Source organism: Microtus oregoni, unplaced genomic scaffold, assembly GCF_018167655.1.
Source record: "Microtus oregoni isolate MIOR12 unplaced genomic scaffold, Mior012 000025F_ref0000491, whole genome shotgun sequence".
In the NCBI taxonomy this organism is placed as follows: domain Eukaryota; kingdom Metazoa; phylum Chordata; class Mammalia; order Rodentia; family Cricetidae; genus Microtus; species Microtus oregoni.
Window position 1 is genome coordinate 22,831,769 of NW_024543084.1, and position 27,046 is coordinate 22,858,814.

The 27,046-nt window shown below is 40.6% G+C and overlaps 1 protein-coding gene across 4 annotated transcripts in view; it reads left to right on the forward strand.

Moving 5' to 3' along the window:
• The first annotated feature begins 817 nt into the window (after window positions 1–817).
• The window catches only part of LOC121462718 (spermatid perinuclear RNA binding protein), a 127,582-nt gene continuing 101,353 nt past the window's right edge, over window positions 818–27,046 (forward strand). The window contains exon 1 of one of the 4 annotated variants that reach the window (XM_041674558.1): window positions 818–838. The gene's annotated coding sequence lies outside the window, so the exon portion shown is untranslated. Of the gene's footprint in view, window positions 839–954; window positions 1,140–5,210; window positions 5,288–27,046 lie in introns of those variants that run through there. The other 3 variants (XM_041674559.1, XM_041674555.1, XM_041674557.1) reach the window with 3 other exon arrangements.

Consider the following 27,046-nt stretch of genomic DNA (forward strand, 5'->3'; position numbering starts at 1 on the left):
TCTCCAGGGTATTCTAGCTCACTGCACCATACAGGGCACACAGCACATACATAGTAGGAGCTGATCTGGCTGGCAGAATGCTAGCCACCAAGAAGATGCCAGCCAATAGTTGTCTGTATTCATTACCACTGCTGGACCAAAGCTGGTAGGGTTTTAGCCAGTCTGCCACGACCCTAAGTAGGGAACAGATTTCCCAGGCCGTTACAGGGTAGAGAAAGGTGAGGAGATTTTGATTTCTGTTCAGTGCTTGCTATGTGCCAGGAAAATTCCTATCTATTGTTGTATGCCATCTGCTCAACGAATCTTATCCAGAATTTACTGTTTTAGTTTCTGTGAAGTGGAAACTGAGGCTCAGAATGGTTCTGTAACTTAGCCAAGGTCATACGCCCGGCAAGTGGGAGAGGAGTTCAGTACGGATTGGAGTCTTTTACTCAGCCAGGGTACAGTCTGACCCTCCTCCACCTGGGGAGGCATTTTGCGGCGCTTACTCTATTTGCCTAGAAGCTGAGGTTGAGGAAGCATCCAGCACCGGGGCGTGGAGCCTGAGAAGGCCAGCTCGCTATTGCGTCCGGGAGCGGTTCTCGGATTCCGCAGTTACGGAGTTTCCGCGCCTTTCGCTCTTTCACGCAGCTGGTCTCCGCTCAGCAGTGCTTACGTCGTGGGCGCAGAGGGGATCAGGTGCGGCCGCTGCACGAGCCGGGCGCCGCGAGGTGGGCGGGACGCAGTTTACGTAAGCGGTCTCGCAGGTGCAGGCGGCGGCCGCGGGCCTGAGCGCCTTTGCGCGTTCCCAGGTGCGCAGTTGGCGCAGGCGGCGGCGGGCGCTGGCCGGAGCTCTCAGGTGCGGCAGAGCGCGCGTGCAGGGGGCGCGCGGAGGGCGAGGGGGCGGGCTTTCCGTTCCCCAGCAGCCACGGGCCCGCCCCCCAGATCGGCCAATGGGCGTGCTCGGCGTCGTTACGTGTTCGCTGCCGCCAAGGCCGCCGCTGCAGCCGAAGTCGATCTCGGATCCGCGAGCGCCACCAGGGCAGCAGCCGCCGCAGCCGCCGCCGCTGAGCTGAGGAGCCGGAGACGCGGGCGGACGAGGTGGCGGCGGCGGCGGAGCGGGAGAGGGGAACGGACGCGGGTGGAGCGCGGCGGCGCGGGTAGGCTGCGACGGGGCCGGCGCCTGCGCGGCGGGCCGTCCCGGGCGGGCGGCGGTTGAGGCGGCGGTTGAGGCGGCGGTTGGCGGAGCCGGCCCGGGCCCCGCATTGTTTGTTGTGCGTCCTTAGCAGCCGCGGTGGCTGCTGAGGCGAGGAGCGCGGCGCAATCCCGGCCCTGCGGCTTGGGCTTTGTGGCCGCCACTGTCTTTCCTGGCCGGTCCGTGCCAGGACTGCGGGCCGCCCTGCTTGCTTTCGGGGTCGGGGTCGCGAGTCCCGGCCCTCAGCCTCCGGAGGGCGTGGGCAGCGCGCGGGGCGCGAGCTCGGGGAAGGTGGGAGGGCTCCGGGCAGGTGCTGGAGGACGTTGCGGGCAGGAACCGAGGAGAGGCTGGGGGGCGGGCACAGGGTGTGTGCAGGTTTAGGGAGCAGAGAGGGTTGAGGGACCCGGCTCCGTGGTGTCCAGGGCCTCAAGGGCAGGCCTGGGGGACCCTATGGGGGCATAGGTTGGATTTGAGAGGGAAGGAGGACGTTCCGTTTGGGGGTTCAGATGTGTGTGGAGGGAGATTCGGGGCGGCAGGGGCAAGTGAAATAGTGGAGGGAGGTAGACGATAGGCACCTCTAGGTAGGAATAAAAGGAACAGATGTCCCGGTTAGCGCTGCGCGTGAGGGGCAGGGAACCAGGCTGAGAGTAGGAAGGCCACCGGACAGCCTGAAGGGAAATGGCGGAGGAGGGGGCCATAGCAGGGAGTGTGGCGGACAAGGAGTGTCTGGGGAGGGGGTTCTCTCAAGTAGTGGCGGATGAAAATGAGGATATTCAGGTAGGAGGTGTGTGTGTCTCTGTCTGTTTGTCTGTGTCTCTCTCTTTGCCTGCCTGTCTACAGTCTGTGTGTGCCCATGGCTCCCTTGATGGATGTCTGGCCCAGAGGAATGGAGGGATGCGGGAAGGAGTTGACAAGCTAGGGGAAAAAGGCAGGTGTTTGTCCTGTACTCAGGGGAGAGGAGGATATGCTCAATGAGGGGCGGGGTGATTGGCGTAGAGACTGAATTTGAGGGGTTTTGGAGAGAAATGGGGGCAAGGAGTTTAGGTGATCGGATGGAAAGTGGTGTCCAGGCAGGTGTGTGTAGCAGTAAAAAGGCAGCAGAAGTGAGTGAAATGGAGGGTGTTTGTGTGAGAAATACTGGTGGGCAACAGCAGAAGAGGAACCTTGAGGTTGGGGGCACCGTCAGAAGGGACAGGTGTGTGTGGCAGGATGGAGAGCTGTTGTAGGTAGAAGGGAAGCAGGGGGATGTTTATGGAGTGGTAGGTGAGGTATAGGGACATATGGAAGGAATTATTCGCAGGGCAGGAGGTGTGGAGAGAAGTTGGGGAGGAGGAAGATGGAAGGGGGTGTGTTTGAAGGGAAATCAGAAGGTGGGGGTAGGTTTGGAGTACCATGTAGTGGGAAAAGGGAAGGGACTAGGCAGAAGATAGTGAGAAGAAAGGGGAAGAAAGAATAGAGACTGTATACCGAAGGAAAGGATGCATGGTAGAAATATGTAGATGCATGTCTGACTAGTGAGGGACAGCTGTAGGGATTGATGTGTTGAGGGAAGTAGGAGGCCCATGTTTAAGGCAGAAAACAAATGTTAGCATTCAGAAATGGCTTACCTAAGAGTTTGGAAGATTTCAGTTGAAGTGTGAGAAAAGGTTGGAGTATTTACAGTTTTAAGACATTAGAGGGTCCAAAATTATTAGGTCACTGAGATTAATAAAGGGTGGAGTGCAGAAGTTGAATGGGAGGAAAAAAATTGAGAGGATTACTTTGAGGCTTAGAGGGACTAGACATTTGGGACAATGGACAGAGGATGTGGATCCTAGACTGATATTAACAAAAAAAGAGGACATTCAATTTTGTACCATATCTTAAAGTTCATTCTTTTGGGATCACAAAGATGATGAAACCTGAATTTTAGTTCCAGAACAGTAAATGGAAAAGAGTAAGGGAGAGCTGAGTGCCTGCTCTCAAGTTGAGAGATATGTGGTGTGTATTCGCTTTGTTGACTTGTGAGTAGACAGATAGCAAGCATCATGAGGAATACACCCAGGAATGTAAAAGAAGAGGGAGAGCAGCGGGTACATGGCAAATGTCTTTGAGAAGGTGCAAGAGAGCAGATCCCAGAGGCTGGTAGCATCAAGAACACTGAGAGAGGAAGGAATACCTTGGTATTCAGTGTCACAGGTACCCAGATGCTTCCTGGGTAGTGGAACAGTGTTCACATATTGGATGATGTAATACCTGAGTCTCATACGACAGGCTAACAAAAGTAATGTTTTTAAAAGTGGCATAAATGAAACCTTTGGATTCTTACCTTTAAAATGTTAATAACTGATGTTGGATTGTCAGCTTCCCCCCCCCCCCCCCCAGGTAAAGTAAACTTTAGCTTGAGGCTTTTGATTCTTGGTTTTTTGGTTTGCTTTGATGGTATATGTGATGTTAGTTTTAATGAGGAGTTGGGTGTATATAAGGCCACCATCGCCTTGCCAGACACATAGGAATTAACCTTTAGGAGTTTGAGCACAGACATTTCAGTGTCTTGTCACTTTTAGTGTTCTGTAGTTTGTGTTAGAAGTTGTGTGTGTGTGTGTGTGTGAGAGAGAGAGAGACAGATAGAGACAGAGAGACAGAGACAGATTTGAAGAATTAAGAAACTGCTTTGAGACTGTTTCACAGTAAGCATTGTTTTCTAGAATCATGGAAAGTGAATTCTCTTTTGACAGTTGAAATTTTTGTCTTGCCAGATTTTTCTAAAAAGTAGATTTTATCTTGTTATAGAAGTAACTTGAATTACTATTCTATGCCCTTCATATAGTATCATACTGCTATGATTCAAAGAAAAGGTCTGCTTTGGATACTTAGGGACTTTTTGGGTTGATTGGTTTTCTTTTGTCAACTTGGGAAGTGTCTTCATGTAGGCATTGTACTTTCAAGACACCAGTTTGAGTGAGAATCTTGCCTAGACATAGCAAGGCAGGAGTAGAGCACCAATTTTTTAAGTAGTTTGAATCTAATTATAAATAGTTAAAAAATTAATGATTTTTAAAATCCATATTTGCAGTGTTTATGCAAGGAGTAAAAAGTAATGTTCAGAATGCATTGTTTATTTTGGAGGGAAATGTATTTTAGTATACTTTTGATCAAAACCCTTGGAGTTTGTTGAGATTTATTGTGTGTATAGAATATAAGGTGCGTATATGCCCCTCCATTGCTCCTTGGCAGGGAATTTGAAAAGTAGGCTATGAGATGACTAGAGTAACCTTTGAAAATTATCTCTTAATATGTTCACTGCTTCTTCCATTAGTTCCCCTCCCCTCTTATTTTTCTTCTTTTTTTTTTTTTTGTTTTGTTTTTCGAGACAGGGTTTCTCTGTGGTTTTGGAGCCTATCCTGGAACTAGCTCTTGTAGACCAGGCTGGTCTCGAACTCACAGAGATCTGCCTGCCTCTGCCTCCCGAGTGCTGGGATTAAAGGCATGCTCCACCACTGCCCGGCTCCCCTCTTATTTTTGAGATAGTGATTCACTCTGTTTGTAGCCCAGGATACTTATAGAAATTCCTGTGTAACCCAGGCTGGCTTCAAACGCAAGAAACACCCTTCTGCCTGCTGGGTTACAGACATAAGCCAGTACACCTGCACCACTTGAATAAGTTTTAGGTCCATCCTGTTCATTTTATTAGTTTTTAGGCAAGCTTTTAGGCAAGCAATATTTTCTTGAATAAAATACTCAATTCTGAAATAGTGTTTTATTGAAATGTATTATTGGGTGAAATTCTACAGCTTGTTGATAATTTATAGGTACTTTAAAGAAAGGTAGGTTATTTAGACTTTGCAAGCTAAATAATTGAATTCTGGTTTTATCTTCACTGATGACTTGCTGTACAAGACACTTAATCCCTTTGTGCTTTTGTTTCTCTTCCAGAAACCTGACTCCTTATCTACCTTCCAAGAGGGTTGAGATACTTATATTGAAACAAGTTTGTCCTTTTTTTTTTTTTTTTCTTTAAAACTCACTTTGTAGCCCTGGCTGTCTTTGAATACAATATATAGACCTGGCCTCTATTTCATAGGGATCCATCTGTCTTTGCTTCCTGAATACTTGGAAATAAGTCACATAAAAGTAAGTCTTTTAGGAAGATGAGACTTTTGTTTATGTGGAGATAGGTTTCTTTATTCCTTTTATCCCTTTGGTTTTTAGATTGGTCAAATATTAGGGCAGCCAGAGCCATGTAGAGAGACCTTGTCTCAGAGAGAGATATTTTGCTGTTAGATAAGTTTGTTGTGAGAAACTTGGAGGTGAGAATTCTGTGCATATCAGATATCTCTTAATTCATTTTGTCATTGTTGCTTTACTGTGTACTTACTTCTATTACCTCTCCAATTGATTATCTGCTTATTTCTGTCACAGCTGAAGCTTGTGCAGACATTGAGTTCTAGCGTAAGCCCAAGATTATTTCTAAACGTGATTTCTATAAACAGTACTTCTTCAATCAGGAGAAATACATATATGCTTTCATATGTTTTTTGCAGAAATTGATTCTCAGTGTTCAGAACAGAAAAATAGAGCTATTGCTTCTGCAAGTGCCATAAAACTTACTGAGGTTTTTCTTTTTTGAGACCCATTGTCTATGTAGCCCTGGCTGTTGTGGAACTTGCTCTGTTTACCAAATTGGCCTTGATCTCAGAAATTTACTTGCCTCTGCCTCCTGAGTTCTGTGATCAAAGATGTGCACTACCACACCCAGCTTTAGAGCTTTTTTCTTTTTTTTTTTTTTTTGAGACAGGGTTTCCAAGTAGTTATGGAGGAATGCACTCTCTAGACCATCCGCCTGCCTCTGCTTCCCGAGTGCTGGGATAAAAGGTGTGTGCCACCACTGCCCAATCAGAGCTTTTCCTTTTTAAAAAATATTTCTTTATTATTTTTAATTGTGTGTGTGTGTGTGTGTGTGTGTATGTGTGTTTGTATCTGTCTGTGTCTGAGTGCATGTAAGGTTTGTGCATGTAAGTGCACTTGCCTGTAAAGGCCAGAGGAGGGCATTGGATCCACTGGAACTGGAGTTTAGGCGGTTGTCACAGAGTGGGTGCTAGCAACTGAACTTGAGACCTCTGCAAGAGCAGTATGTATGTGATCTTATTTCTGAGCCATCTCTCCAGCTTCAGTTTTATTGATGGACAGTGTATGCTCTGCTTGAAGGGGAACAATTTGTAAAAATTTAAAGCCTTTTTAATATTGTCCTCAGTTCGTTTGTTATGAAGAGCCTCCAGATTGGCTTTTCAAAATGATTTTAGCTATTGAAAAAACTGACAGGTAGCTATGGGTAGCTTTATACTTTGCTTTTAGGAAACTGTTTATTTAGAGGTATAATTAAATTTATATGTCACTTGAAACAAGTTAATGAAGTCACATTAATGGTGATATAATCATTAAATGGTTTATCACTGAAGCCTTTTACTCTTTAATCTAGTTTTTAGTTTTTACATTGAATAGTGACTTGACCAAATGATCTGACTGGTCACTTTCATCCCTAATTTGATTAATTTATTGCCCTACAAGTTCTTCAGGTGCATTGTGTTTAGGAAGTGCCTTGCAAAAGACTTTCTTTACATGTGTGCTTCTGTATGAAGGAAGAAGCTCTAAATCTTATTTATTTGCTATTCAGGTTCTCTTAACTTTGTTTTGTCTTGTTTTTCGAGACAAAGTTTCTCTGTATAGACCTGACTGTCCTGGAACTTATTCTGTGGACCAGGAAGGCCTCAAACTCAGATCTGCCTGCCTCTGCATCCCTAAGTGCTGGGATTAAAGATGCCTGTTCTCTTAACTTTTAACATAACACAATATAAAACACTTGCTTTCTCAAGTTAATTTTAGTATGACTTGAAAGTGTGCAGTTGATTATATAAGTAATAAAATCACAGCATTGTGTGATGTGACTTCATGGTTCATTTCTATTTGAAAAGTGAGAATTTTCCAGTAGTCGTGGTGGTGCACACCTTTAATCCCAGCACTTGGGAGGCAGAGGCAGGTGGGTCTATGAGTTCAAGGCCAGTTTGGTCTGCAGAGTGAGTTCCAGGACAGCTGGGTTTACACAGAGGAACTCTGTCTTGAAAAAACCAAAAACAGAAACAAAAACCAACCAACCAAACAGAACATAGGCTGTGATTTTGGTTATGTTTAGTTAGCTCACTAAAAAAAAATATATATTTTAATATAGTTAGGCTGTAATTGTACAGTAAATGGGTTGTTCCTGAAAGTTAAGATGGTGGCAGTTAGTTTAAAAAAAATACTACATTTTATGTGTGTTCGTGGTATGTGCTTGTACCACAGTGTGTGTGTAGAGGTCAGAGGACAACTTGTGGATATCTTTTCTCTCTTTCTACCATGTGGGATCTGGGAACCATCCTGGATTCATTCACTTTGTCTCTGTCTCTCTTTTTTTCCAAGACAGGGTTTCTCTGAAATAGTCCTGGCTGTCCTGGAACTCCTTTAGTAAACCAGGCTGGCCTTGAAATCAAGAAATCTGCCTGCCTCTGCCTCCCCAGTGCTGGGATTAAAGGCACGCACCACCACCATCTGGCAGAACCTGATTTTCTACTTCAGCTTCCCAAGAATCTGTTATTACAGACCAGCATGTGCTACCATTCCCCACGAGAGAGGGTTCATTCAAAGATGTGTTTGTAGTTTGAAGGATTTTGAAGCTCATCAATTGCTGCACTGACATTGGCTTTTGTGCAGCTTTGTCTACATTTTAGCATATTGAGGTTTTAGATATTGGGTAGCTCTCTTTTGGTTTTTCGAGACAGGGTTTCTCTGTGTAACAGCCCTGGCTGCCCTGGAACTCACTCTGTGGTGCTGGGATTAAAGGTGTTTACCACCATTGCCTGGCTTTAAAATGATACATATATTTGGTTTTTTGAAACAAAGTTTCACTGTGTAGCTTTGGAGCCTATCCTTGAACTCACTCTAGACCAGGCTAGACTTGAACTCTTAGAGATCTGCCTGCCTCTAGATATTGGTTAGATCTTAAACAACTCTGATAACTAAGTTTCAGTTAGCAAAGCAAGCGAGCTAGAGGGAAAGTTGGTGTAATTTTTATACAGGTTAGCAGGTCAGGGAGAATAAGTATCATAACCCTTGGTGTGTGCATTGTCAGTTGTTTTTGTGTGCTATGAATAAACTTGTGATGTCAAAGTTAGCTTGGATGAGTAGATATCATGGATTAATAATGATGGCTTTTAAATGGTGTTTTATCTGCTAGCTTTTAGATAACCATGGAATTATACAAAATCAGCTATATTTGTTACAGATTTCATGTCTAAAATTGGAATACACTCTCTAGTTTACTACTAGAATGGAGATGAAAGAAAATAAGAAAATTGTTTTGATGGTGAGGAAGCTCATCAGTTAAGAGCAGTTGCTGTTCTCCTGGGAGAGATTCAGGTTTGGTCCCCAGCACCCACATGGTGGTTAACAACCATCTGTAACTCCAGTCCTAGGGGCATCCAGTATCCTTTTGTGAACTCTGGGGGTACATATATGGAACATACATACAGGTAGGCAAAACACTCAGGCAAGTAGAAATAAAATCTAAAAATTAAAAAAATTTGTTATAAAGCACATAATGTTTTTATTTTGTCGTTTTGTTCAAGATAGGATTTTACCATGTAGTCCTGACTTCCCTCAAATTCACTATGTAAACCATGCTTTCCTTTAACTCAGAGGTTTTCCTGCCCCTGCTTTCCAAGTTCTGGGATGAAAGGTGTGCACCACTATGCCTGATTATTATGTTTATTTTTAAAGGAAAAATTAAGTACAATGTAAGTTAAGGTCTGAGAAACAGACTCGGCCTCTGGAAGAGTAGCAAGCACATTTAACTGTTGAGCTGTCTCTCCAGCCCACCAGGCTTATTTTTATTTTGCCCAGTAGCAGCGTTTAGAATGGTGGATGCCTTTGTTGGCTTTCTTGAAATATTTTGATTTCTGTTTTTTTCTCTACCTCTTTGACCTTTTCTCAGGCCTCCCACTGTTGTAATAGGAGCGGCACAGCACCCCGGCCGCCTGGCTAGCTTATGCCCCGAAATAACAACACACAAATTGTATTCATTTAAAACTGCTTGGCCCATCATATCTATCCTCTTCTCGGCTAACTCTTGCACCTGGACTAGCCCATTTCTAATAATCTGTGTAGCATCCGTCTCACCGGGAAAGATTCTAGCCTACATCCATCCTGGGTCAGAGCTTCATCGCGTGTGCCTCAGAGAGCAGAGCTCTTGCGTCCGCCCGGGAGAGGGGAGCATGGTGTCTCTCTGAGCTCACTTCCTCTTCCTCCCAGCATTCTGTTCTGTTTACTCCTCCCACCTATGTTTTAACCGGGAAAGATTCTAGCCTACATCCATCCTGGGTCAGAGCTTCATCGCGTGTGCCTCAGAGAGCAGAGCTCTTGCGTCCGCCCGGGAGAGGGGAGCATGGTGTCTCTCTGAGCTCACTTCCTCTTCCTCCCAGCATTCTGTTCTGTTTACTCCTCCCACCTATGTTTTAACCTATCAGAGCCAAGCAGTTTCTTTATTGCTTAACCAATGAAATCAACAGATTGATATATATCACTCCCACCATCCTGATCTTTTGCTCCTACCTTTTTCTGTTGGACCACCTCTGTTTTTTCCCCTTTGGTGCTCCTATCTGATTTATTTGAGCGGGGCGGTGGTGGTGCACACCTTTAATCCCAGAATTTAGGGAGCAGAGGCAAATGCATCTCTGTGATTTCAAGGCCAGCCTGTTCTACAGAGTGAGTTCCAGGACAGGCTCCAAAGTACAGAGAAAAGCCTTGTCTCGAAAAACAAAACAAAAACAAAAACCAAAAAAAAAAAAAAGATTTAAAAACTTGTGTGTGTTCCTAAGTGTTTGTATTAGAACCACATGTGTGCAGGAGCCTGCAGAGGAAGGAAGAGGCTTCACAATTGAACCAGGGTCCTTTGGAAGAACAGCCTTTGAGTGCTCATAATTGTAATGAGCTCATCTCTATAGCCCCTGATCTCATGGTTTTAAACGCTCGACTTTTCTTTAGCTTGGAACGCTGGGCTTTTATAGCCTATTGCCAGTGTGCTGTTTCCCACTTAGGTGCTTTATTCACATATTAAACTGAATTTTTCCCAAACTTTGCCTTTTCTAAATCTATTGATAGACTCTAAGTCTAATTGATTTTGAAGCCTGTGCTAAATAACCCGAGTGGTCAGTTGCTCAACTTGTTTCACTGCATATTGGTAAGTTGTTCCAAACTGTAAAAACAGGTCATATATATGGCATGATAAAATCTGAGCTCTTCTTTATTGCCGCCTTACTGTCTGTAGACATTTAAGTAGTGTCTGTCTTAACCTCTTTGAAGTCAGATAATAAGAGTTCCAACTAGTAACCTTGACTACTTTGTCAAGATGGTGATACTTATTCAAATTAAAAGGTTTGAATTTCTTTTAATTTTTTATTTAAAAATTACACTTGTTCATTTATGTACTTGTGACCATGTGTGTGTGTCCTTTAACCATTGTGTGCATGTGTAGGCCAGAAGACAGAGGTGTGGGTGGGGAATAGGACTCAGGGTTTTCCAGCTTGGTGGCAGAGCCTTGTGTGCTGACCACTTATCTACTTTTAAATCCCTTAGGACATATAATCACAATGGGAAATAATAGGCCATCTAACCTGATTAAGGGTAGTTAGGGTGTTAGGTGTTGAAACATTTTTATAACAACCTATACTTAAAACATGCCAGAAGATATCAGAGGATTTAGTTTCTGTTCTAAGTGCATTCAAACAGAGTAAGATTCTTTTAGATTTCTCTACTTTTGAGCTTTATATATTTTTTTAAAATTTTAATTTTATTGAGCTCTACATATTTCTCTGCTCCCCTTCATATCTCTCCCCTCCCCGTCAACCCTCTCCCAAGGTCCTCATGCTCCCAGTTTACTCAGGAGATCTTGTCTTTTTCTACTTCCCATGTAGATTAGATCCATGTATGTCACGCTTATTTATGGTCCTCATTGTTCTCTAGGTTCTCTGGGGTTGTGATTTGTAGGCGGGTTTTCTTTGCTTTATGTTTAAAAACCACATATGAGTGAGTACATGTGATAATTGTCTTTCTGGGTCTAGGTTACCTCACTCAAAATGATGCTTTCTAGCTCCATCCATTTTCCTGCAAAATTCAAGATGTCATTATTTTTTTCTCCTGTGTAGTACTCCATTGTGTAAATGTACCACATTTTCCTTACCCATTCTTCGATCGAGGGGCATTTAGGTTGTTTCCAGGTTCTGGCTATGACAAACAATGCTGCTATGAACATAGTTGAGCACATGTCCTCGTGGCACGATTGAGCATCCTTTGGATATACACCCACAAATGGTTGTACTGGGTGCTTGAGGAAGGTTGTTTCCTAATTTTCTGAGAAATCGCCACACAGCTCTCCAAAGGGGCTGTACCAGCTTGCATTCCTTCCAGCAATGCAGTAGTGTTCCCTTTACCCTACAACCTCTCCAGCATAAGTTGTCATCAGTGTTTATGATTTTGGCCATTGTTATAGGTGTATGATGGAATCTCAGAGTTGTTTTGATTTGCATTTCTCTGATGACTAAGGATGTTGAGCATTTTCTTCTGTATCTTTTCAGCCATTTTAGATTCCTCTGTTGAGGTCTGTACTCCATTTTTTTTTTATTGGATTATTCTTTTTGATGATCAATTTCTTGAGTTCTTTGTATAATTTGGATATCAAGACCTCTGTCTAATGTGGGGTTGGTGAAGATCTTTTCCCATTCTGTAGGCTGTCGTTTTGTCTTATTGATTGTGTCCTTTGCTTTACAGAAGCTTTTTAGTTTCAGGGGGTCCCATTTATTAATTGTTTCTCTCAGTGTTTATGCTACTGGGGTTTTATTTAGGAAGTGGTCTCCAGTGCCAATGTGTTCGAGTATAATTCCCACTTTCTCTTCTATGAGGTTGAATGTGGCTGGCTTTATTTATATGAGGTCTTTGATCCATTTGGATTTGAGTTTTGTGCATGGTGATAGATATGGGTCTATTTTCATTCTTCTACATGTTGATATCCAGTCATGCCAGCACCACTTTATGCTTTTTCTCCATTTGATATTTTTTTGCTTCTTAGACAAAAATTAGGTGTTCGAAGATCTGTGTGGATTGATATCTGGGTGTTCGATTTAGTTTCGTTGGTCCTCCTGTCTGTTTTTATGCTAATACCAAGCTGTTTTCAGTACTGTAGCTCTGTAGTAGAGTTTGAAGTCAGGGGTTGTGATGCCTCCAGAAGTTCTTTTATTGTACAGGATTGCTGTAGCTATCCTGGGTTTTTTTGCTTTTCCATCTGAAGTTGAGTACTGTTCTTTCGAGGTCTGAAGAATTTTTCTGGGATTTTGCTGGGCATTGCATTGAATCTGTAGATTGCTTTTGGTAAGATTGCCATTTTTTATTGTTAATTTTACCTACCCGAGAGCATGGGAGATCTTTCCACTTTCTGGTGTCTTCTTCAATTTCTTTCTTCAAAGATTTAAAGTTCTTGTCATACAAGTCTTCCACTTGTTTGGTTAGAGTTACTCTGAGGTATTTTATGCTATTTGTGCCCATTGTGAAGGGGGATGTTTCTGATTTCTTTCTCAGCCCATTTATCATCTGTGTACAGGAGGGCTACTGATTTTTTTTTTTGAGTTAATCTTGTTTCCTGCTACATTACTGAAAGTGTTTATGAGTTGTAGAAGTTCCTTGGTAGAATTTTTGGAATCGCTTATGTAAACTATCATATCATCAGCCAATAGTGAGAGTTTGACTTCTCCTTTTCTGATTTGTATCCCCTTGATCTCCTTTTGTTGTCTTATTGCTCTAGCTAAGGCTTCAAGAACTACATTGAATTGATATGGGGAGAGTGGACAACCTTGTCTTGTTCCTGATTTCAGTGGAATCTCTGGGAGTTTGTTTTCATTTAGTGTGATGTTGGCTGTTGGTTTGCTGTATATTGCCTTAATTATGTTTAGGTTATGTTCCTTGTATCCCTGCGCTCCCCAAGACCTTTATCATGAAGGGATGTTGTATTTTGTGGAAAGCTTTTTTTGGCATCTAATGAGATGACTGCATGGTTTTTATTTTTCAGTGAGTTTGTATGGTGGATTACGTTGACAGATTTTCATATGTTGAACCATCCCTGCATCTTGGGATGAAGCCGACTTGATCATGGTGGATGATGGTTCTGATGTGTTCTTGGATTCGATTTGCCAGTATTTTATTTAGTATTTTTGCATCAATGTTCATGAGTGAGATTGGTCCCTTGAGGGTCCTAGATTCACATCTGGGCCCTCAGCGGTCTCAGGCTCACTGCCTCATGGTTATTTCCCTGTACCTGCTCCGGGGGAGATTGTTGACTCTGGGTCAGGTTGCTGGCTCAGTCTTGGTCTGCCAGTGTCTTGGGACTGGGTTGGCTTCCAGGACTGGATTTGGTCCTGGCTTCTGTTCCCAGGTGGAGCTTGTTTCCTTAGGCCCTTTCTGTCCTAGGTAGCTTGTTCCGAATTAGAGTAGTTTTACAAAGTTAAAGTTGTTATTTACATTTACTGTCATTGTTATTCTATTTTAAAAATAGATTTGTGTAGTTTATTTCTAGTATATTAAAAAATAATTTAACTTGTTTTGAGACAGGGTCTCACCAGGTTACTCTGACTGGTCTGGAATTCATTATGTAGATCAGGCTGGTCTTTTGCTTCTGGATCCTGAGGTCTGAGGTTAAAGATATGCACCACCACACCTGTCTTAGTTCTAGTATTTTTTTAAGAGTGTTTTTTTTCTTTCTTTTTTCTTTTTTTTTTGCCCTTTTAGAAACTTAGCATATGTCTTTGATATTTTATATATGGGAGAGCAAGATTAAGTTCATGTAGGTATGAATTTACACACACACACAGACACACAAATAGATATTTTTGCCAGGTGTTGGTAGCACATCCTAGCACTTGGGAGGCAGAGGCAGGTGGATCTCTGAGTTTGAGGCCAGCTTGGTCTACAGAGTGATTTCCCTGATAGTCAGGGCACCACAAAGAATCTCTGTCTTGAAAAACAAACAAACAAACACATATATATATATATATATTATAAATATTTACAGTAGCATTAAAATACTCAGATTTTTTTTTAGTCGTAAGAAATACATGCAAAGAATAAACATCTCCATGCAAACATTTTCCATTTTAGAAAGAGTATGTTCTAATACTTTGTAAGGTACTTTGTGCTTACATATTTCGTTATTGAATTGTTAAAAGGATTTAATAATGTTGTAAAGTGCCTATGTTGTGTGACAAAACTTTTCCTGAGGGCACACAACACACAAGTTTACTTACCCCAGATGGGGATATCAAAATAGACCAAAGTACAAATACCACAAAGTTCAGCTTGGTGAACCATTAAGTTTTATTGTGGTTATTCAGAAATGTGGGTGAGGGGTTGGTTATACAGGAGCAGAAATGATATGCAGACAGGTGCATCACCAATGCCCACCCCAGCACAGGCGATAGGCCACAAAAGTTGGGAACCTGGAGCACACTGCACCACCTGTAGGCCCTCAACAGATTGGAGCATCCTTTCCAAGTGACTCTGGTCTGAATTTCGTCAAGGCAATTCAGCTGGTTTCTACTTGTAGGTAGCTGTTTGGTCTCAGTCTTTTTTGTAGCTCAGCTTCACTGAGTCTGCTTTGCATCCCAACTTCCTTGTATCAGTGAGACCCTCAGCTTTTATTGCTTACTCTGGCAAGGAGGGACCTAGTGAATCTGGTCAGTTTCAGGGAGTTGGTGAAGCTATTTTGAGTTGTTGTTCACTTTCCTTTTAAAGGAATTTCCCTGCAGGAATGTTTCAATCTTGGAGGAAACTTGAGCAGCCTGGCATTAGAAAACACTCACAAAGAGGCTGTTACAGTTTTTTTTTCAGTTCATATCATCTCTAATATACTATTTATATAAGACATGAAGGCTTCTTAATGTCTGATAGTCTATATTTTTCTGTTCAACATAGTAACGGAATTTTTCTGGCTTCTGTGGGTGTTGCTATGTTTAGGCATTGTGCTACCTGCTTTATGTACATTGCATCTCTAAGGTATCATAGCCTCACCATGAAGGGACAAAAAAGTGTTTCTGTTTAATAAATCGTAACACTGAGGTGTGGAATGGTTAGCTGTCCAAGATACTTCAGACAAAGAACAACAGAACAACCTGGGAATTAAAGCTATTCTGCTCTGTTTTCAGGATCATCTTTTACCTTTCTACTTAGGCAATAAAATTGAAGAAAATATTTTTGGGTTGTAATGGAATTTGCGCTTTTTCTGTGGGATATCTCTCTGTGGGGAGATATTGGATGGTGGTCATTCTCCCTTTTAAAAATACTAAATGATACCCAGATTGCAAAACTGATATTCTTTACATTTGTCTGTCTGTTTATCCATCTGTCTGTCGGTGCACATTGATGTAAGTCAGAGACCTTCATAGTGGAAGGTCCTCTCCACTTGTGGATTTCAGTGATTGAACTTAGGTTGCCATGCCTGGCAGTATATGCGTCCACTGAGCCATTTTATTGGCTCCTAACAATGATTTTAAAAAAGTTATCAAAACACTTAATTACTTAATTGCTTGAAAAATTGTGGTAAAATAGTAATGTTAGAAAATTTGAGATCTCTTTTTAGAAGTGACGAGTTTGTAGGCTTGTACATATGGTTTTAGGCCAAGCATTGACTTATTTAGTTATGCCATCTAGTAACATTGCCTCTCGATTGAATAATATGGTTATAGCCATGTTTGAAGGACTATTGTGGCTTACAAAGCTTGAGGAAAAAAACTCATTTGTATTGGCAGTCAGCCAATATTTTATAAGCTGCAATTTTCCTTAGAAAAATTGGTGGTTTGTAGCCCCATAATTTGTGGTTTTTCTGAACTTGTAAAAAGATCATATATATTTAAAAATGACCTTATCAGTTTAATATTTTAATTGACATGTAAGTGTCAGATTTTAGTTATAGCATTTATTTAATTTTCCTGGGCTGACAATTTTATTAATTTGTGTAGCATGATTATATCTTCCCGCCCCACTTATTACAAACAAACCTAAAAATTAAAAACACCTTCAGTAAAGTCCAGTAAAGTCCCAAGAGGATGTGTGAATGTGTTACTTGGTAAAATGTTTGTATAATCTATGAGATTTCATTACTTACCCACTGCTCCCTGTGCTCCCTGAATGTTTTGAATTAAGTTGTGGTGTGTGGTTTGTTCAGTGTTCTGCATTTTTAATATTTTTACTCCCAGAGACAGTGTTTCTTTTTGTAGCGCTGGCTGTCCTGGAGCTATCTCTGTAGATCAGGTGGCCTTAAACTCTGAGATCTTCCTGCCTCTACCTCCCGAGTGCTGGGAGTGCCACTACCTCCTGACCTGTTTTTGATGCTGCCACTGTTGCTTTTTCTCACACAGATGAAAAAGAACACTGCATTTGAAATGCCTCCTTATGTACTTTGTTGTAATGGTGTGTGTGTAGATTGTTAAATTTGTGAGATTATTCAAGATTTGTGAGAAAATATGTCTTTGCTTTTAGGCTAATATTAAATGGTTTTGACAAGCCAAACTAATACTTTTATTTCTGTGTCCAGGGAAGTTTCTCTTCCCCTCTTCTCTCCTTTTTCTTTCCCTCTCTTTCCATTCTCCAGTATTGCCTAGGTTGACCTCCTGGGCCCAGCCCATCAATTCTTATCCTTTCAAGTAACCAATAAAGGCAAGTGCTTTAAATCCTTCGTTCAGGATTTACTTAAAAAGTATTGGAATTATCGGAATTTACTCACTTACACTCATGATTAAACATTGGAATTTACCTGAGAGTTTGAAAAACCACAAATGTTTGAGTGTCTTTCTTGTGATTCTAATTTAATTGGTCTGATATGGTGTCTAAATCATTATAGAGTTTTAGAAGTAGTCCCAATATGCATCTGAGACTGAGAAGTCAGTGTTCTAGAAGTTTTATCAGCTCATTCAAAGGGGAAAAACTTGATTTCAGAGAATATATTATCACCTTTGGAATTTACAAAACTTTTAATTTTGAGATTAGCTTCATATGCTGTTATATAAGAAATAATAAATCCATCTTTGTAATGTCATTTCAAGAATGTTACAAAAATGTAATCCTTTAGTATGGTGATTCTCAGCCTGTGGGTCTTGACCTTTGGAGTCAAATGACAATTTTACAGGGGTCAAATATATAAGATATCCTGCATATCACAATCACATTATAATTCATAACAGCAAAATTACAGTTATGAAATATCAGTGAAATAATTCTATGGGGGTCACCACAACATGGAGAATTATATTAAAGGGTCACAGTGTTGGAAAGGTTGAGAACTACTGCTTTAGTTTGTCAGCTTTTAAGATTGTCTTTTTTTTAATTCAATGTAATTCTCTTAAGATTCATACAGATTGTTTGATGTGTTAGTAGCTAAATAGTTTTCTGTGTAGGTAGATACATATCACATTTTGTTTAATCATTCACCTGTTGGAGAATGTTTGGGCTGTTTCCAATTTGGCTATTACTAATAAAGAAACTGTTTGAACATGTCTTTGTGTAGTTGTAATTTTCTGTGTCTCTGGAGTAATTGTTGAAAGTGCAGGTGCTGAATTGTTGGATAAAAGTAAAGTTCTGTAAGGCCTTGCTGTGTCTTTTCAGATTTGTTTTATACACCCACCCACGGATACAGAGGTATATCTATATGAGAGATAGAAGAGAGTCTGTTTTTTGTTTTTCAAGATGATTTCTCTGTGTAGCCCACAAACTTAGGAGATTCATTTGCTTCTGACTCCTGAGTGCTGGGATTAAAGGCATGTACCCCCAGGCCTGGCTTCTTGTATTTTTAAGCTATGTTTACCACCACTGTTTTAAGTGATCCAGTATTTTCACACTGGATTTGCCCACTAACATTTTAACAGAAAAACTGAGTCTTTAAAGAACAGTTTTGCTCATTTTCTAGTTGGATTGCCTCTTTTACTGTTTCATTTTGAAAATTAAAAAAAATATATTTTAGTGAGAAATCCTCCATTAGGTCTGAGGTTTGAAATTTTCTCCCAGCCTGTAGCTTTTCTCTTTTAACACAGGCCATAGGCTCTATGAGGGTATCTGTGAAACTTCCCTGTTAGAATCTTGGTTCTGAAGTCAAGTTTAAGAACTCCATTGGCTGTATGTTCTATGGAGTTTTTGTTTTGTTTTACCCTAAAAATGAAAGAGGTTTATAATTTTACTTTTAAGTCTATGCTGCATTTTAATTTTTATTTTAAATAAAGTTTGGGCTATTGGTTAAAGTTTGTTGGATCTTACAGATGTCTAGTTCCTTCAGCTTCATTTGTTGAAAAGACTGTTGTAAGGAGGCTGCTTGGCAGCCAGACCGGAAATAATCACACTGAAACTTTATTAATTAAATCACTGTTTGGCCCATTAGCTCTAGCTTCTTATTGGCTAACTCTTACATATTAATTTAACCCATCTTCATTAATCTGTGTGTCACCACGTGGCTTACCAGCTAAACTTCCTACGACTGTCTCTAGTGGGGCTGTATGGCTTCTCTCTGACTTTGCCTGTCTTTCTCCCAGCATTTAGTTTAGTTTTCCCTACCTACCTCTATTCTCTGCACAGCCCCAAGACAGTTTCTTTATTAACCAATGGTATTCACAACATACAGAGGGGAATCCCGCATCAAAAAAGAATTCTTCTACCACTGAATTGCTCTTATACTGTTGCAAAAAAATTGTTTCAGCATGCTTTGTGTATTTGTGTCTGGGCTCTCTTTCTGTTTGTCACTTTTAATACTGTGTAATCTTGGTTACTAAAGCCATATAATAATGATTAAATGGGGTGGAGTGTTCCATTTTGTTCTTTTTCAAAACTGATTTAGCTGTTCTAATTATCTATCTATCTATCTATGTCTATAAAGACATTCTGGGAATTTCATTAAATTTATGATAATTTTGGAGAGAAATGACGGTTTTATTGTGGGTTTCTTGGATTATGATAGATTGGAATGAGGTTAGGAAGTCAGTACTCAAATTGCTAAAGTTGTACTGATATATATATGTATAGTTACTAAAACATTAAAAAAGCTCCCAGTAGGCCGGGCGGCGGTGGTGGCGCATGCCTTTAATCCCAGCACTTGGGAGGCAGAGGCAGGCGGATCTCTGTGAGTTCAAGACCAGCCTGGTCTACAAGAGCTAGTTCCAGGACAGGCTCCAAAACCACAGAGAAACCCTGTCTCGAAAAACAAAAAAACAAACAAACAAACAAAAAAAAGCTCTCAGTAAAGATCGTTAATATAATAACGGAAGTAGAAGTAGTTGTTCACTTACTCATTTGTTTATTCACTTTGTGTCCTTAATAGTTCTGTCATGGGACAGGCACTGTTCTGAGCACAAGAATAAAATGAAAAAGAGTGACAAGGTTCCTTCTGTTATTGACCTTATGTTCTAGTGGAGTTAAAGGCAACAGAGCCCAATAAATTTTATTAATTAGTGATGTCCTGTTGTGGTTTGAATGTGAAATGGCCCTCCATAGGCTCACGTATTTGGACACTTGGTCCCTAGCAGATAGTTGATAGTGCTGTTTGAGAAGATATGGAGTCTTTAGGGAGATCTACCTACCTACCTACCTACCTATCTATCTATCTATCTATCATTTTTTTTTTTTTTGAGACAGCGTTTCTCTGTGTGGCCCTGACTGTCCTGGAACTCACACTGTAGAGCAGGCTAGCCTAGAAATCAGAGATCTGCCTTTCTCAGTTTCTTGAGCGCTGCGATTAAAGGTTTGTGCTTGCCTTGGGGTTTTATAGTCTGTCCTTGTTTCCTGCTCTTTCTTTGCTTCTGAACTACTGATGCCCTATTTTTCTGCTGACTTCACACTTCTGCTGTCAGACCTTCCTTGCTGTGATGGATTGTGTCCCTTTTGGAACTGTAACCCAGATAAACCCTTTCTCCCTAAACTGCTTTTGTCACAGTATTTTGATACACCAGCAGTTAAGATAGCTGTCCGGTGCTTGTGGCGAAAGTCATGGAAAGATAGGGTATAGAAAAACAATTTTTTTTATGTTTGAATTTATTTATTTATTTATTAAAGATTTCTGCCTCTTCCCCGCCACTGCCTCCCATTTCCCTCCCCCTCCCCTGATCAAGTCCCCCTCCCTCATCAGCTCGAAGAGCAATCAGGGTTCCTCCTCCATCCAGGTCTAGTAAGGTGAGCATCCAAACTGCCTAGGCTCCCACAAAGTCAGTACATGCAGTAGGATCAAAAACCCATTGCCATTGTTCCTGAGTTCTCAGTAGTCCTCATTGTCCACTAATTCAGCAAGTCCGGTTTTATCCCATGCTTTTTCAGACCCAGGCCAGCTGGCCTTAGTGGGTTCCCGATAGAACATCCACATTGTCTCAGTGTGTGGGTGCACCCCTCGCGGTCCTGAGTTCCTTGCTCGTGCTCTCTCTCCTTCTGCTCCTTCCTTGAGATTTCAGTCCAGTGCTCCAATGTGGGTCTCTGTCTCTGTCTCCTTTCATCGCCTGATGAAGGTTAATATTCAGGAGGATGCCTATATGTTTGTCTTTGGATTCACCTTCTTAAGAAAAACAAAATTTGAATTGCCTTCTGGAAGCGGAAGGGAGGGTTTTTTTTAAAAATATTTATTTATTTGTTATGTATATAATATTCTGTGTGTATGTCTGCAGGCCAGAAGAGGACACCAGACCTCATTACAGATGGTTGTGAGCCACCATGTGGTTGCCGGGAATTGAACTCAGGACCTTTAAAAGAGCAGGCAATGCTCTTAACCCCTGAGCCATCTCTCCAGCCCCTGGAAGGGACTTTTGTGATCAGCATTGATAATGCTAACCAGGAAAAGAACAAATGAGAGTGAAAACGTGATTTATTAGGCAATAGACTAGTGATAATTTGCTTCATAAAGTCACATTCTCTGGGGTTCCTTTTTGTTCTTCCCCCAATTCATTGACTGGATATTACTAAGGAAAATGGAGGGCTTTTTAGATTTTTGTGTGGTTTGAAAATAGTACTTAGGGTGTGAGTGTGTGTGTGTATCCATGTACAAACATGTGGAGGTCAAGGGTCTTCATTGTTCTTATTTTTCTGGATAGTCTCTCACTGAATCTGGAACTCATTATTTCAACTAAACTGACTGCTGGTGAGCTTCAGGTATTACCAGCAGGAGTGAAGGCAGGTACCTTTGGATACTTTATTAAAATATTTAATAATTTGGATATTTAGTAATCATATTTTTATGATTTCTTAAAATTTGTGCATGGTTTCTAGTTCAGTGCTAGGCGTGTAAGTGATATTATTTTACAGCTACTAATGATAGTATTATTTTATTCCTGTTAAAAGAATGGTATAGCAGAAAGAGCTGTCATTGCCCTTCAGGAGTTTTTAATCTCAGTCATAAGTCACATTCCCAAGACATATGCTATTATAAAATGTAAGATGTATACTATTGTGCCTAAGTTTGTGGTAAGAATACAAGTGAAGCTAGAATGATACTCAATGTATCAGTAAGATTAAGTGTAATGCAGGAAAAACACAATAGATAGCTCCATACTAAAACATTTGTGTGTCAGGCTGTTTAATTTTAGAGGAAGAAAAGCATAAATATGACTGCTACTGCTGCTTTTCTATCCGTCTGCCCATTGGGAGCAAGGTCCCTTGACTGGCCTAGAACTCAAGATATGCTTGTCTCTGCCTGTTCATTGCTGAGGTCAGAGTTGCCTGCCACCATGCTAGGTCTTTATTTAAATTAAAAAAATAAATTTGTGTTGAGTTTGTCCTGCATGTATATCTGTGCACCACTTGGATGCCTGCTGCCCAAGGATGTTGTCAGAGGTTTCTGTCCTGCCCGATCCCTCACCCGTTCAGTCCCAATGAAACACACAAAGGATTGCATTAATGATAAACTAGTTGGTCTAGTAGCTCAGGCTTCTTATTAATTATTCTTTTTTTAAATATTTATTTATTTACTTATTATGTATACAATATTCTGTCTACATGTATGCCTGCAGGCCAGAAGAGGGTACCAGACCTTATTATAGATGGTTGTGAGCCACCATGTGGTTGCCAGGAATTGAACTCAGGACCTTTGGAAGAGCAGGCAATGCTCTTAACCACTGAGCCATCTCTCCAGCCCCCTTATTAATTATTCTTACACCTTAAATTAGCCCATTATTCCTATCTGTGTTAGCCATGTGGCTTGGTACCTTTCATTAGTGAGGCGTTTTCATCTTGCTTCCTCTGTCTCTGGGTGACAATTGCAGACTGAATCTCTCCTCTTTCCAGGATTCTCCCTGCCTCTGCTTCCTGCCTGGCTACTGACCAATCAGCATTTTATTAAACAAGTACAAGAAACAAATCTTTACAGGGTAAAACCATTGTCCCACAGCACAAGGAGACCAGAGTTAGGGCTTCAGTCCCCTGGAAGTGCAGTTACAAATGGTTGTGAATTTGAGCACTAGGAGTCGAATCCAGGCCATTTAGAAGAGCAGCCTGTGTTCTTTTTTCCTTCCCCCCTCCCCTCCCTTTCCCTCATTCTTAGAGACAGGGTCTCTGTGTATCCCTGGCTGACCTGGAACTCTATAGACCATGCTGGCCTCAAACTCAGGGATCAGCCTGCCTCTGTCTCCTGAGGCTGGGATTAAAGTGTGTGCCACCACCACCCAGCTTAGCTCTTCTTTTTTTAAAAATAAATTCATGTGCATTGTGTGAGGCTAGGATAATTTTTTCTCTTGAAAATCAGTTTTATCATTAAGTTCTATGCAGTCTGTACTGAAATTGGGTTTCCTGCTCAAATCTGTTGGTTGCTATGATGATTTTATTAAATAACCAGAACCTAGGTTATGCTTCTTTTATGCAGCTGTCTTCTGTTACTGGCAATTAGATAGCTTTTGGTTTGTCTGTGGGTGAAATCTTCATATACTTGGGTATTTCCTAGAACATGTCACATCACACTAGGTCAAAGAGAATTGTTGTTAGCCTCTTTTGTCAAACTTTCTTTTGGAACCACCAGCTCTTCAACACTGAGACTTAACTATTACTTATGAAAGCTTGGCCTTTAGCTTAGGCTTGTTTCCAATTAGCTCTTATAACTTAAATTAACCAGTTTCTATTAATTCACGTCCTGGCTTTTTCTCTCTTCTGTTCTGTACGTCTGACTTTCTCAGTGTCTTGGTGGTGTCTCCTTGCTGTGCCAGGTTCTAATCCTGAGTACCTGTCTGCCAGGAAGTCCTGCCTAACCTCTCCTGCATAGCTATTGGCTCTTCAGCCTTTTATTCAAACAATGACAAGTTTTTCACACAGTGTACAGATATCCTGCAACAGAGAATCTTTGGAAATACTTTAGTGTTTCAGAGATACATGATTAGCTTTGTGAAATTGTAAATGACCGTAGTAGATTTTATAATTGTAATAAGAACAGCTCCACATTTACTGAATGTTGGGTACCACACATTCTGCTGAGCAGCTTTAAATCATGGCAATACCTATTTTTATTTTTAAAATTTAAACATAACAGCTCTGTGAAGTGTGAGTACTGTTTTTATTCCTCTTCTTTAGAGGGATAACGGAGGTTACACTTCTAAAGTTACACAGTTTAGCAAGACAGGGACTTGAACCTGGGTTGTCTGACTTCAGAGTCTTTGTTACTACTACTCTCTCCTCAAATAATGCCTTTTTGAGAAACTATAATCATGGGAATTTAGAGACCTGCTTCTGTTTTGGGTTCTATAGTTGTATTCTTCTTACATATGTGTTACCTGTTTTATTAAATAGAGTGTAAAATATAATGAATAAACTTCCTGATTTTGTGAATAGGCGTTTCACAGGGCAGGTGTTTCACATTAACAAATGGCTATCTTTTATAAAGGCATTTTGGGACCTAAGTGGGTGGGGATTCTATTTTCTGTTCATTCTTCCACAGGTGAGTGGGGATTCTATTTTCCGTTCATTTTTCCACAGGCGAGTGGGGATTCTATCTTCTGTTCATTTTTCCACAGGTGAGTGGGGTTTCTATCTTCTGTGCATTCCTCCAAAGTTTTTTTTTATTGGAAATGTGGGACAAGAAATTTTCTTTTAAGCATGTGAGGTGAACATTGCACAGCATCCTTTCTGATTTCATTGCTGAGCACTTAGTATCTTTGCCTTATTGAGGTCAAAGGGATGGGAAATTGAAGTTTTTCTTAGTGCATTTTCAGTCATAGGATCTTAATGTAGATAAAGTCTCTGCAGCTATCACTCTTGGGAAGTAATGGAAAGTAAACTTTGGTAGAGAAGTAGCAGTCTGTAATACTGAGTTTCAGTAGATATTCTAGAACGGTTCTCCGGTACAGTTTGTAAAGTATTGCACATTCAACTCTTGATTGTTGTCACAATCCTATCAGTTAAGTAAGTAGATAAGTAGGACGCAGTATTCTTACAGAAATGGAGAAAACTAGCTGAGAAGTTGCAGAACTTTAGAACAATCCACACAACATCTTTGGTGTTTTTTGTCGTCCCCCCCCCCACAGAAAATTATGTGCAACAATTTTTATACTGCTGTGGTCACTACTTTTGTATCATTGATAATGTGCCTTGATTTATTGACATTTACTATGATATAATCTTATTTTAAAGGTTCAGGAAATATTCTAGGGATTTGCATTGCCTTATAGTCATCGTTACATTCATAAATGATATAATTCTTTAGATACCAGCTAATGGAATACTTTACTCCTTAGAAGCTATAATCTTGCTTCAAGGAGATAAAGGGATACATAAAATAGGTAAAGGAAATAAATCTAAAAATAAGAAATAAATCTAGAAATAACATATTAGGACAGTTATGCTTTCTTTTAGTAAATGTCTTTCTTCTCTCACACTATTGCCCAAGCTGACCTGGAACTGTAATTTTAACATGTACATATTGGAAAAAAAAGTAAAAACTGGATTATGGATAAATTACATGAAATATTTTTCCTACCATTGACTAGGAATGGAAAGTTCTCTAACTGCTTTATTTGCCTGAAATAATCTTTAAGTCATTTTAAATAAAGCTTAGCTATAATTAGTTATATGTCATTTGAATCCTGACTATATTGTGATTTCTGTATTTGCCTGTATTAATAACATGAATGTCTAGAAAAATTAAAAATTGGGCCATTGAACAGATACAAAATATTGCCTAAATGAAGTACTCTGTGTAGTATTACTCTCCTGAGAAAAGGAGAGGAAAGATGTTAAGTACAAACTAGGTCAGGGGAGGGAAATGGGTCAATGGACCAAGAGTATTTTGCACTGCAAACATGAGGATCTGAGCTCCAAAACTCCGTCCCATGTAAAAAAGTGTGTGCCTGGGCTGGAGAGATGGTTCAGAGGTTAAGAGCATTGCCTGCTCTTCCAAAGGTCCTGAGTTCAATTCCCAGCAACCACATGGTGGCTCACAGCCATCTGTAATGAGGTCTGGTGCCCTCTTCTGGCCAGCAGGCATACATGCAGACAAAATATTGTATACAAAATAAATAAATAAATAAATAAATAAATAAATAAATATTTTTTAAAAAAAAGTGTGTGCCTGTCACCCCAGCACTGTGGAATGGATCTTGAGAGCTTGCTGACCAGTCAACTTAGGTGACATGCTGATCTTCTAGTTCAGTAAGAGAACTTGTCTGTGAAGGCATTAAGACAGAGAATAGGACACCCAAATGTCCTGCACTGGCCTTTGCTTGTGGTGTACATGAATCACACATAGGGCCCTCCAAACAAACAAGGATGGGAAGATCATTGGATGAGCCTGGGATTTGAACAATGTCCCAAAGAAGTTACTTGGTTGGTAATCTTTGCTAAGAATATTCACCTTCTGGAGGCTTTTTTTTTTTTTTTGAGAATTGTTCTTGTTTTAGGCTTTTGATGAGTTTTAGAAGTCTATGGTTATGTCTTGTTTGCTTTGTGAAGAAAGTTTCTAGCATAAAGCATCAACTCCTTTTTTTGTTGTGATGACTGGTTATGGTAGTAGAAAACTGATTTGGATTGCTCTTTGTTAAAACTAGTTTTAAAGGAGGAATGAAATTTAAAATACGTAGTTTTATATTTTATTTGTACTTCAGTGTTGTCTTTCTCTTTGTTAGCTTGTGTATTTGAGATAGCTTCACTATGCAGCCTGGGCTGGCTTGGAATTTGCTATGTAGCCAACCTGGACTCAAACTCACTGACCTCTCTCTCCTGTGTACTGGCATTAAACCATGCCCGTCTTATGGTTGTCACTTTAAAAGAAGCAGGTAAACTAGAAAAATTGACTCAGCTCTTTGAAAACTACTGCCCAAAGAAAGGAAGCCATTTAACTATACTAGTTGAATTTCTTTTGAGTTTTCACTGTAAGGTTAAGGCAATGTAAAAAAAATCTGTTAACCTGAGTGCATGTATTTTTATAAACTTTCTATATAAGTCAGTGTAGTGTTTTACTGATACAATTCTCCCTGATTTTGTTATGAAAATTTAAATATGCAGAAAGCTGAAATAATTATGTTCTTTTTAAATATTTATTATGTATTCAATGTTGTGTCTGTGTGTATGCCTGAAGGCCAGAAGAGGGCACTAGACCTCATTACAGATGGTTGTGAGCCACCATGTGGTTGCTGGGAATTGAACTCAGGACCTTTGGAAGAGCAGACAGTGCTCTTAACCACTGAGCCATCTCTCCAGCCCCAAAATTTTCTCACTTTTTTTTTTTAGATTTTTATTTATTATGTATATAACATTCTGCCTCTATGTATGCCCGCATGCCAGAAGAGGGCGCCAGATCTCATTACAGATGGCTGTGAGCCACCATGT